At 36.5% G+C, this 13644-nt stretch overlaps 1 long non-coding RNA gene and 2 pseudogenes across 2 annotated transcripts in view; 2 read left to right on the top strand and 1 right to left on the bottom strand.

Annotated features, from left to right (window-relative positions):
* LOC141421643 (uncharacterized) overlaps positions 1-13644 on the top strand; it is a 105982-nt gene that overhangs the window by 40552 nt on the left and 51786 nt on the right. The gene's annotated exons all lie outside the window — the stretch shown is intronic.
* LOC141421642 (PHD finger protein 12 pseudogene) overlaps positions 1-13644 on the top strand; it is a 97579-nt pseudogene that overhangs the window by 40405 nt on the left and 43530 nt on the right.
* Positions 9128-13644, bottom strand: part of LOC109687981 (RNA-binding motif, single-stranded-interacting protein 1 pseudogene) — a 39205-nt pseudogene continuing 34688 nt past the window's right edge.

The raw sequence follows: 13644 nt of genomic DNA on the forward strand, positions 1-13644 counted from the left end.
GTCAAAAATTTTAGGTTGGTGTAGCTGGAAACACTGTTGTTATTTTGACATGAACAATGACTTATTTTATGCAACTGTACTTGTGCTTAACATGTTCTTCACATTCTATGTCAATGACTTCATTCTTATTATTTTAAAATATCATTTCTGATGCACTCATGAAACTCTTGGCTAGAAATTACCAAGTTTGGCATCAGCTTGAAGCACATTGATCAGGAGCCAGAAGACACAGAGCACACAGCAAGCTACAGTTCAAGGTAATTTAGCTCATATAAATTAAGACTGTCCACCATCATATTGATCTACACAGCATTTTTGTGATAAATTGGAAGAGTATGAGAAGTGATAAAACAGATGATATTTTTCCTAACAATTCAGAATATTTTGAAATTCCACACAGAGTATTTTGAATAGAGTTTTGTATTTGTGCTGCTCAGTAAGTAAGATTTCTTTTTTTTTGGGGAGAGGTTTTTTTTTTTTTTTTTTTTTGTCTTTTCTTTTTTGGTGCTGGGATCGAACCCAGGGCCTCACACATGCTAGGCAAGCGCTGTACCACCGAGCTACATCCCAGCCCAAGGTAAGATTTCTTGATTAAGATGGTGCTAGGTATTAGCTATGTATCCAGATTAAGTGTCAGAAAACTATTGATTGAGGGTTATATGTGGCCCATGGCCTGTCAACATAAATAGAGTTTTATGGAAACAATACCTTACTCATGGTTCACACATTGGGTATTGCTGCTTGTTGTTTATAACAGCAGGGTTGAGTGGTTGACAAAAAGAGTATAAAGCCTACAAAACCTAAATAATTTACATTCTGGCCCTTTCCAAAATGTAAACTGGATTATTTTTCAATAAGATTTGCTAATAATGACTATTCCAGAGTGATGGAAGGTATAACAGGTTATCAACTAAACAAGCTGAGGAAGCTCAAGATTTACTGTATGGAACCCCAGACCACTTTGAATGACACCACAGAGAAAGAAAGAGCAAGGGGTTGCATAGAAGTGACAACATGCATTTTGATTAACAGCCTGGCTACCTGAACTAGATGCATATCTTGACTGACTATGAAGAAACAGAAATGGGAAATGTTAGAAGTTCATGGCATTCAGGGAGTAGTAAATGTCTCTGTCAAAGTCATAAGAAATGATTGAACTATATTTTCTGCTCCTCTAGTTGATACATGAATCTATTTCAATCTTGAGTGCCTGCTATATTCTCTGAAAGACTATTTTCAAGTTTGTTGATGAAGTAAGCAGTTGTCTCTTGGTGTCCATGGTAGGTTGGTCCTGGGACCCCTCATAGATGCCACAGTCTTCAGATGCTCCGTTTCCTCATATAAAATGTCATTGTATTTGCATAAAAGCAACTCCTATCATTCTACATACACTAAATCATCTCTATAGTATTGATAACACCTAATACCATGTCAATTCTATAAATAGTGTTATACTCTGTTGCTTAGGGAAAGTGGTGATTTAAAATTGCACATGTTAAACACAAATGTCAATTTATTTTTTAATATTTTCCATGTGCAGTTGATTGAGGCCATGGATTAATAGATTTGGGGGACTCACTCTAATTCTTCCAGAGCTAAGATATTTCAGGTATACACAATGACCAAAAACCCACTGTAACTTAAAAAGAATTTTCTCTGACAATTGGGGATATTTGCTTATATATATATATATTTATATATTTATATATATATAAAAGACTTTGGCCTCTTTTAAATATCACCCAATTTATATAGAAAACTGAATTAGAAAACTGCTATAAGGATGACCCTACATGTAGCTGTCCTCCAAGAAAGACTAAGAAGGATTGCAGTGTTAATTAGCAAACATGCTAACCAAGATAGGAGGCCCCTGGAGTGACTGAGGTCCTAATCTTCCTAGAAAGAGAGGGCTTTACCAATAGACTTTCAAGGAACCATTTATTTCTCCTCTACTACATTTTTAACGTGATAACTTTTCAAATAAAGTGAAGGATTTGCTGCTTTGAAGTATTGAGTTCTATGCATTGTTTTTTAATTTGTTAAATTAGAGTTTTGTTATTTAGAAAGTTAAGGCTACATGCATGAAACATTTACATCCTGAGTTTGGGAGGAGTTCTATCATAGTTGGTGGGGAGGCTTTGCAGGAAGCAGTAGGGGAGAAAGAGATAAGAACTGATGTAGGGTTAGGAATTGACAAGGACATGTTACCCACAAATATTTCCAATGGCCCTGACAGTCATAATGTAAACATGTGCAAGCACCCTGAATTTGTACATTGTTATCAAGTGGTTACTACCTTGAAGATATCAATTTAATGCAATGCCTTGTGGGAAGAGAATGAACATATATGCACATGAAGCTTTAAATGGCAAAAACTATTTTGAAAAATTAATACATAGGAATGGAACAGTCTCTGGTTATTAATTCCAAAATACTCAATCAGAACCAACTTGGGGCCAGACAGCATTCTGTGATTTGGCACATATGAATGAAATAAGTGTACGGAAAGCCCTAAACCTTACATTGCTTACTTTGCATTGGGAAAGTGAAGAGACCAAAAAAAATCAACAAAATAAACAAGTGATGTGATGGATTAGGTGGTTATCAATCACAAAGAAAATGAAGGCAGAAATAGGGAAAGAGAATTGGGAGATAGAGTTTAGTTTTAAACATGGTTGACAGGGAAGGCTCAGTTGAGAAGTAGGTACTCAAGCTAGTGCTTGGTGCAGGTGAAGAAGGTAACCATGTGACAATCCACGAAAAATGAGATCCAAGGAGAGAGAAAAAGAGCAATTGTCTGAGAGAAGAAAAAGCATCCCAGCTGAATTGCAGACAAGGAACTGTCAGGACACTGTGTCAAAAACAGAGTGCAAAAGCTGATAAAATGCAGAAGCAAATGTATTAGAGAGAGAGAGCAGGGACTGAATGTTGCAGGTCCTGGGGCCATTTCAATGGCTTTTTCTTTTCCTTGTGGTGGGACAGGAATCCTTTGGAGGATTTTAGCCAAGGATTTCTTATCACACTCCAAGGACTGGGGGAAAAAATCAATTACTGACATAAATTTTAATGGGATCCCTGTAAATGCTATATTGAGGAGACTCTAGGTAAAAAAGAGTACTGTTCTGCTTAGAGATGGTGGTGACTGGAACATGCTATTAGCTCTATCTTTATGAATTTTCTGGCTGGTAGTAATAATTCACAACTTGAAATATTAACTAGCTATTAAAATATTATACAGAAGTATGTTCTGGTGCTGTCTAAACCTCAAAGAATTATCTGTTAGGCACAATATATTTTGTATACGCTCTGCCAAGAAATTCTAAAACTTTTACTTCAAATACTTTGAATTTAATTATAATAAAATCAACTTAGTTTTCTAGAATTGTACATTTTGAGTAAATCAGCACATGATGCATTTTTCCTATTATTCATTAGCTATGTTTTACTTTCATTTTTAGATATTTGGGCTAATAATATTGATGTCCAAATTGCAAACAAATATTAGTAGGTGATAATTTGTCTGTTTTCATATGCTTGACAGTGAATAGAAGACGGTGTTTATATTTATTCATGATATTCTTATCACTAATTTTTGTTGTTTAAAATCAATCTCACTGGACAGATGCTATCTTCTAAACTCCAGGGACCATATGTCCAAACTTGAAGACAATTGCATTTTGAAGAATATCTTTCATCATAACTCAAATATGTTAGTTGAAAGATTTACTTTCCTAAGTTGTTGTAGAGAACTTCTCAACATTAAACACTTCCCATAAGTAGTTTAGGCTGTTTAGAAGTTCAGCTCCACCACTTCATCATCATAAATTTGGAGAAAATCTAGTTTAGAGAAAGTCAAAGGAAATGATAAGAGTTTGAAGTCTAATTGCTTCCAGTTTTTCTTAATTATTTTAATCTAGTAGTATGCAAATGTTTTTCATATGTTAAACTCACAGTTTAACTAGAAGTCAATCTAAAGTAACTGAACTTGAAATTCTATACAATGGTAGATTTAATATCTCACTTTGGTCTGATCCTTGATTTGCTTCACAATCCTTATTACACTGGATCAAATACATTGTATATTGTTTTGTGCTCAGATATTTTACATTCTTAATTATATTACATTTCTCCTTCTTATCATTTAATATATTTACCTATTTCAAATTATGGAGCATTATTGTGCAGAGTTAAATATTATTCCAGTAATGCAAAGATCCAAATAATTAAAGGGTCAAAACTCTGGCCAGGTGTAGTGTTTCACATCTGTAGACCCAGCAAAGCAGGGGGCATAGGTAGGATATGAACCATAATCCATATCCAAGTCTAGTCTGGGCAATAAGTATGAGACCATATCAGAAAAACAAAGCTCTGTGAAGTGAGGTCCATCACGATGTTGTCACCATCTTGCTCAGCAACTCTGTGTATCATGTGCTCCATAAGTACTTTTTTTTTTTTTTTTTTTGGTTGAAGGAAGGAAATAAAATCCTGGACTGGGGAAAATAAGAAAGGAGAAATTAAACTAGATATTAGAAGATGTATTCATGCCAGTGAAAGACTTAATGTACAAATAGACAAGGGCTAGATTCAACCAAAATATCACAGAACCAGGCTACAAAGCTGGCTCCTTTGCAATGAAGTTTCCAGAACAGTGAAGACTTGGTAAACAAAATCCTAATTCCCTATATTTTGCCACTTTTTTCAATTCAGATTAAAGTGGAAAAAGCCAAATATGCATTTTCTCCAACAATATAACTTATAATCAGAACAGAGCTGGAATCGTTCCCTTCATTCTCTATACTGCTTCCCACTATCCTGCCTGTCTTTCTGCCTCTATGAAAGCAAAGTATGAGACTGAAAGCTTCTGTGCATTCTCATTAGCAGATCTATTATTTCCAGAAGAGGCATGAAAAATGCCAACAATTTTCTTGGAAAGCAATATTGGAACATGAGCTAGTTTGATGCACAAAGTGTAAGTAATTGACATCACAACCAGTAGGGCAAGTGATCTAGCATTTGTTCTTAAATTTCACACTGAAAATCTCATGATTTATTGTCATTATGCATGTATTTGAGTAACTTGTGCTTTCAATATTTAAAAATATCTTCATTATAGCCAGGCATCAGTGATTCACACCTGTAATTTAGCTACATTGGAGGCTGAGAGGAGGAGGATTGCAGTTCAAGGCCAGCAAATAGTTCACAAGTCCCCATTTCCCAAATAACACTAGTAAAGTGGACTGAAGGCATGGCTCAAGTGTTACAGCAATTCTTTTACAAGTGTGAAGCCCTCAGTTCAAATCCCAGTCCCATCAAAATAAATAAATAACTGCATTATACAAAAACTAGTTTTTGCATTAAAATTTTTTGGTAATATTGGGGTTTGAACTCAGGCCCTTGCACTTGATAGGCAACCACTTCATCAGTTGAGCCACACCTCTAGCCATTTTGCTTTAGTTTAATTTTTAGCTGCAGTCTTCTTTCTTTTTGCCTAGGGATGGCCTGGACTTCAGTTCTTCTATTTGTGCCACACCCATAGCTAAGTTACAGGCATGTGAGACCATGCACAGCATATTTTCTGAGTCTCACTGATGTTGTCTGTGATAGCATTGAACTTCAATCCACCCATTTCTGCCTCCCATGTAGCTAGGATTTAAAACACTGGGTCTTCTAAGACAATGTAGCAAGGACAAAGCATAAAAGACCAATATATATAGATATTGTATATACCAATATTGTATAGACCAATGTATATACATATATATATATATATTGTGCATATCATACATATGATTTAATCTGAAACATCTGTAACCAAAATAATGTGATATTTTTGGAATCACAGACATGTTTCATTGCAATAATACAGATCATGTGTAGATCCAAACATAATGTCTTTCATAAAAGTGTCAAGATAATGCAAAGGGAAAGAAACATTTTAAAATTATATGTTTCTAGAACAATGAAATGTATTCTGATATGAATAACAGAAAAATAAATTGTAACTCCTATCTCAAGTCATATGCACGAATTAACTTAAAACAGATCTATAAATTATAAATGTATACTTAAAAACAAAGTAGAAACCTCCTGAGAAGAAGCACAGGAGAAAAATCTTTGTGACACTGGGTTACGTAAATATCCCTCAAGTGGTCATGAGTGAGAATTTATGGACAGGGACAAGTGCTCAGTGTTAAATAGTACATGGACACAGCCCTCCTGCTTGTACAACTTAACTGTGCCCTCTGAACCTCCTCATGCTGAATCTCAAGTATATACTGCACCTTGGTTTGTGATACTGTTGGGTCTACATCACATTAGGCTTGATGGATCAAACATAAGTCAGTTTACAGTGCTCAGTTTTTGCCCCATGATCACATACTGGTCCATGGTCAGATGCTCAGTTTCTATCAAGCTTCACCAATATATCAATGGTAACCATTGTGAATGGTTCCTATCAATCTTCTGCCTACAGACTTGTATTGCTTTATGAGTAGTGTCTCTCCTATTCAGAAGACCAACTCACTTTCCATTTTTCTTTTATTTTTGACATTTCAACTGTTTCTTATTTGAGGTTCTCAAGAGAAATAAAACAGAAAAAGCTACCAATGTGATCAAATGTACAGTTCAAAAATGTCCTTTTGGCATTTAACAAGTACTAAGGAAAAAAACCTAGTGTTATCTTGAACCAGACAATTAAGTCACCACTGGCAAGTTTGTGGAACTAGTAAGGCAAAAGTAAAAAATTTAACTCTTGATCATGTAGATACCTCTATGAAAACCACTTTTAAACTGTACAAAAGGCCTTTCTTCATAAATTAATCTTTTAAATAATTTAATGGCTGTCTACTATGTGATGTTTAACTGATTTTTTTTTTATGTACAGAGGTTATGTTTCCTAAATCTTAACCCAGACCAGTATGGCACTTTGTCCAGACATTTCTAGCAGCAGATTTCCCCTCCCTTTCTAACTGAGCTATCATATTTCTATCTTAACTAATGCAAAAATATCAAGTAGTGAGAGAACCAAGTTTGCAAATGTACTAGGTACATGGAGGGTGGTGTATTTGGTCTGGACTTTCACAAAACAGTAATATTTCAGGGAGTGTAGAACAAACAATATCACAACTTTAAAAAAGGAAACAAAAACAAAAGGCACAAACACATTTCTCTTATGACTCTTAATTTTCACCACAACCTTCACTTCTCAGAGCAGTAATGACTTTTGAAACTATGAAATGTCTGTGACACCTATAATCAAATACATGCAATAAAATTTAAGAACTAAGAAGTACTCAAAAGAAATAACTGCTTAGCCTTAGCTCCTGAGCTAGGAGGATTTGATCTGTGGGAACAGGGAAGGCCAGCAACCTGTCCCAGTACACACACAAGGCTCTGATCATACATAGCTAATCAAGCAAGTATACAGTTTTGGAAGACAACTTAATTTATCATTGCTTTCAAAGCATATGTGATTGCCTTAATAAAAGAGCTTTAAGTACAGTGAATTATCTCATAGGTACTAAAGTAGAAATAACTGTGTATTTATGAATCTTGAATTTTATAGTGTCAAACTAGGTTTTCTTTACACTTGAACACTTGTAGCAATGATGTAAAAGTGTGGCAATGCTTCAATCCAAATCTTCCTTCATGCTTTTTTGTTTATCTGTGTATGTCCATACATCAACTTAAATTATAAAGCCTAAATGTGAAGGTATAAAAAAAGGCACATTCTCCTAACCATAAACTGATACAGCAAAAATAAAGAGCACAGAAGATGTGATGCTGAGACTCGTTGGAGCTACTGGTTACAGCCCTTTTGTATTTGGTGAAGTCACTATTAAAAGTGCCAAGTTATTTAATTTTCAAATTTGAGGGAGGGAGGGAGGGAGAGACAGAGACAGAGAGAGAGAGAGAGAGAGAACTAATAGCCAATCATATTGCTTTTATTTGTATCTCATCTATCTCATCTTAAGCTGAGCTCAAAAGCTTTTAGCTTTTGCCATTTACTTGCAATAGCAATATTTTTCAACATTTTTTTCAGTTTGCCAGATCATAGGCATAATTCTTATTCTAAAGCACTATCATTAGTGTAAAGGAAGAACAAAATATTCAGTGACCCCCCCGCAGTCACAGTACTACCTACACTAAATCTAGAACATCAAGTTTTTTTTCCCTGAAAAGAGGCAAAACAGACTTCACATTGCATGATACAGCAGATATCCTAAAGCAGTCAAACTATCAGAGGGAACTGTTGCTGTATAGCCTTACAAACAATTTACCTTATTAAAATTTCCCCAGTCAGAAAATGTGTTTCACACAAAACATGTTCCCCCTTCTTGCATTTCACTACCTTACACATCATATGAAAAATCATTAAAAACATCTGCTACATATTTTAAAAAGTCAAAATGTCAACAACTTTTATTGACTAGCTTTTAAAAGCTCTATGCTTCTGTTTTACAAGGCATAATAGATCAACTCATTTGGTCAAAGCATCCTACATTAGTTTGAACTAACTTTTACTGAAAGAGCTACAGCATCAAGAGCTAAGGCAAACTGAAATTCATAGAAAAGCAGAAGACACTTCTTTTTTTTGCTTTTTTTGAAAGAAAAATAGAAAGCTAAGAAAAGACATTGACAACAACACTGAATTACAGCAACATTTGCACAGCCAGTACAGAACACCATGGGTGAAGTCAGACAATTGAAGATTCAGAAAGCCCATTTCATACAGCTGAAAAAACTCAAATTGAACAAAGCCATAAAAATCTGTTCATGCACTTGGATAAGTCTTTGTGTTCTTTGTGCATGCCCAGAAAATTGAAGTTTTTTTTCCTTTTTTGCATTATAACATTTGCTAAAAATATTTTTTGTAGTTGTTTTTATGTTTTTTACTAACATAAACCTGTTTAGGGGAAGAACTGCTAGATGAATTTAAGGATTTTATGTACCTTATAGAACTTATAGCAAAAACAGTTTTAACTGATTTCATTATAAATAACATTTTCAAGAGCCTGTACAAAACTGTCAATAATTTCTTAAAACATACAATTGATCAGAAAAATCCATGATTGTTCATCCTTCACACCCTTCTTCATGTAAAAACACCCTTCTGTACACCTCACAGTTACTTATTAGGTTGAAAGATATATGCACATGTGTCATTAGACATCTCTATAGACAACTGCTGCTGACCACTTTCTTCCTCAACAGGAACTGCTGTCATCTGCATGTGCGTACTGTAGCAAATAGGCATCCTGCATGGCTGACATTGCAGGCATGTATTTTCCAATTCTTCTTAGTGAAAGATGATTCATCTGCTGGGCTAGGGGGCTGAATATAGACACAGGCTGTAGTGACATGGTGTGTTCTCACTGAAGGACTGAAGGACAGACTGCAGGAAGTCCCAAAAGGGCGATAAGTGGTCAAGGAGACACTTCTCCTCCCTAAGAAATGCGTTTGCATCTGAAAGGCATCTCCACCCTCAGGCAATGCAAATAGGCTATAAAACCCCACTCCCCACCCTGGCCCATGGGATCACCTGTTTCCAGGTCTCCCTGCATTCTCCAATATGCAGTCTTTCTCTTCTCTTTTCTCCAACTAAATTCTCTACAAATAAAATCTTTCCGACCTCTGCTGTTGGAGTCTGCCTGTGCTTTCATTCTCAGAGCAGGCTCAAGAACCCTGAGCATCTGAAATTCCTGCGCGTGTCATCCATGCATCATCACCAAGAGAGATAAGATGGCACCAGGGTGCTATAGGATATGTGGTTGAGGCCACACCTAAGAAGGACTCTGCACCTGGTGGGCAGATACAGGAGATGCAACATAGGATGTAAGAGAAGTTTGAGTGGTCATTCGGTTTGTCTCAATACTGTATAGTAAAGGATAAGACCATTCCGTATAGCAGCTGTAGGTGGGTCAGTAGTGAGTGTCAGTCCAGCCTTTCCTTCTCTATGCCATGGTCTTCCATTAGGGATGTATTTGTTTAGATTCTGTCTCTTCTGTCCTCCATCTGCAAACTTGCACAATAAAGGTTTTATAGGAGCAGAAACTCCTGGTGGGGTCTTACTGAATTTTTCATTAAAGTGACTGATTACAGCTTTGCATTTTTCAATCCTGGCAAAGCCAACACCACGACTTGTGTTGCTGGAATCACATAGTGTCCGTGTAGAAATAACTGCCCAAATGGTTCGAGCACACTTTCAAATTCTTGCTCTTCCATGGACAGTAACAAATTAGAAACACACAGGTTTATAGGACCTTGTTCCTGCTGCTTTGCCAGTTGAGCTTGAACCCCACTGGTCTGCAGGGCTCACGCAACTTTCTGATCTGCTGCAGGATAGCCTTTGCATTTGTTTGTTGTCTTCTCTAAAATTGCCTTTGTCGAGACTATTTTGCCATATGGTCAGCAGAGCTTCGCCAGGTCCTGGTCAGTGGTGTGGGGGCAGGCCTCGGATATAGAGTTTTGCTTACTTGATCCCATCCTGAATTGCTATTGCTGCTACTGTTGTTATCCGTCCTTCACAGCTAGTCTAAACTCCCATGGCACAGAGCTTTTAGTGTCCACAGGCCTCTGTGTCATTTGGGCATGGAACTCACCAAGCAGAACAGGCTTCCTGGACCTCGCTGTGGTGCACAGGCAGCCTTGGTTTCTGCTTCTAATCCTGACCACGTGATGTCAGGGTGTGGTTCCAGTGGCCTGGCTAGGGAGGAAAAGTTTTCCTGGAGGCACAGCACAGGTACCTGTTGATCTGACATAATTTCTTCTCTTGTCTGCAGGGCCCACTAAACCACGGGCAGTGAAGGTTTGAAGAAATTAACTTCATTCACCAGTGTTTCCAGGGATTCGAAAGTACGGGTTCTGCTGCAAGGTTCTTTTCACAAATGAAAGCCCAGAAATTCACTTACCCGAAAGTAGTTAATATTCATTTATCACAGTGTGTTTATGTGTGGGGGCACATGTGTTTTAACATATTTCCTGGATCAGTGTCCTTTAGATACTCTGCTCCAAAGAATGCCAGTCAGGCATTCTTCATGAAAGTCAGTAACTTTGGGTTGTTCTCCGCAATGCTATTCCCAGATCAAGTGTAATCAATTGTCTGAGGAGGAAATAGTCAGCGTTCATTGAATATGGCCCGTGTATATCAGGCTATTGTGATGCATGTGTTTCCGTGCATCATCGGCCCTCCAAAATTGATTACAATTCAAGGGATGGATTGAGGCATTGACTCTAGATTAGGCTTTAGTTGTTCATTGGCCTGAAGGTGGTAGTATGTCTTCTTTGCATGAACTTTGGAGTCACTTTGTATGTTTTTGTAAGCTTGATCCTTTCTTGAGAGCTGCAAGTGTCCCCTCATTAGCTTAAGGCCAGGATTTCAGCTATGGCAGCTTAGATTCGTCATGCCTTGAATACAGGCAGGGTTCCTATGTTCTTGTGTGCGTGCGTGTTCGTGCCTGTGTGTGTGTGTGTGTTTGCATGTGTTCGTGTGTGTGCTTGTGTTCCTGTCTGTCTTTGTGTGTGTGTGTCTGCATTTCTCTTTGCGTTTGATATTTGTTGTATCTTCATGTATTAATTTCTTGGCTTTTTCTCATAGCTTCTCATACTCCCAGATTATTCACACTCATTGAGTATATCCACTGGTTCTCACGCTGTGACACTTGGCGTCCTCTCCCACCTGATGGGAGATGTAGTTCGGAGAAGGAAATTCAGGGTTGAGAAAGAATTAGTATACCTGTTGAAATTTTGTGCTTCTTTTCAGACTAAAGGTGATTTTTAAATTTTTGAAATTACCTATAATACTTTAGTGTCTTTGGAGAATCAATTGAGGCCAGCTTTATATTGAGATACTTGTATTAAAGAAGTAGCTTGCAAGTGTATTGTTATTTATTTGTAGGCATCATTTTTCAGGGGACATATTTTATTTGGTTTTGGATAGTATGAAGCTTTAGCGTGGGCCATTTAGAAGGAAATGACATTATTTAGGAAGAATAACTGAAGTAGACTAATGAACTTGTTTTGAGACTGTGGATGATATTGGAGATGGGAGATGTCCTATGACTAAGATCGGATAAAGGCATCAGAGATGTTGGATTAGTAGAAGTGGCCAAGATAGTTGGCGTAGTAGGATTTTTTTGTCCATTTATTCATATGTGCATACATTATTTAGCCATTTCTCTCCCTGCCCCCATCCCCTTCCTCTCCCCCCTCCCTTCCAGGCAGAATCTGTGCTTCCCTTTTCTCCAATTTTGTTGAAGAGAAGATATAAGCAATAATAAGAAAGACAAAGCATTTTTGCTAGTTGAGATAAGGATAGCAATGCAGAGAGGTTCCTAGCATTGCTTCCATGCACAAGTGTATTACATCCCGAATTGATTCATCTCTACCTGACCTTTTCACTAGATCCTGATCCCCTTCTCATACTGACCTCTGTCACTTTAAGGTTACTGTGTTAGCTCCCCATACCTGCTGTATGTGCTCTCGCCTTAGCATGTGATGCTGTAGGGGGAAGAGGAGGTTTTTTTCAGGATTATTGTAATTGTAAAATGCTAGACAAGCATTATACCATTTGAGTCATACTCAACCCCTTTTTTTAAATTTCATCTTAATTTCGCATTAAGTCTCTGTAACTTTGCCTCGGTTGGACTCAAAGTCATGGGTTCTCTTGTCTCTACTTGCAGAGTAGTGTGGTTACAGCTCTGCAACACCAGGCCGTGCTTTGTAAGGGCTCTTAAAACATCAATTTCATTCAATTTCAAAATATGAATGCTCTAGAATTAAGACTTTTGTACTGTTTTTTGATTTTTATGATCTGAGAATTATTTCTGAAAAAGGTGTGTATATGTGATTTTGGAATATTGTAGATGAGTAATAAGGAAACTTGATAGCACCAACAATACAAATTTTAAAAACTTAGTAATTATAATTCTAATTCCCATTTAGTTTTGGCCTTATATGATACTGTTTTTCATGAAGGAAATGAGATGAACTTTCTAAATGAATGATAACTGAACAAGTTGTTATTGTTCTGTTATGTATTTTTGTGTTTTAGACCTAAGGATTTATTTTTGGTAAGAGCTTTTGGAAATGTTAGGATTTAGTTTAGTTTTATGGATTAAAAAGGCTTTAATAAATGACATAAAATGGCAAATATTTTTATATATTGTCTTCCTTAAATTAGTCAAATTGTTGTTTAATAATGAAGTCAGCCATTTTGGTTAAAATAATTTTTGTTAAAAATTAAAACTTTTATATGTAGCTTAGAAGAGGTGTGAATCTTTTATGATTGAAGTTTTGTTGATACATAGCCTTTTGAGAAAAAGGTCTACAGAATTTACTTAAGGCAGAATTTACAGCCCCAATGTTTAAATGAAGATAATCTGGACTCATGAAACATTGAGAAGTATCTGTGGTTCTAAAATAAGATACTGGAAGCTGACTTTTGGGGTCAAATAGAGGGAAACCTTGGAATCTTTAGTCTTAAACTTCTGCTATTTCAGAGGTGAACAGCTCTCCCTGTTTCTGGCAAAGGCCTTTGTTTTTTAAATTACCTTTTATTCTGGCAGACAGAATAATCAAATGGTTTATGTTCTCCTCTCATGCAATTAAGATTTTGACTGTCCTAGATTTTTATATTTATATAAT

This window comes from Castor canadensis, chromosome 3 (assembly GCF_047511655.1).
Source record: "Castor canadensis chromosome 3, mCasCan1.hap1v2, whole genome shotgun sequence".
NCBI classification, from domain to species: Eukaryota; Metazoa; Chordata; class Mammalia; order Rodentia; family Castoridae; genus Castor; species Castor canadensis.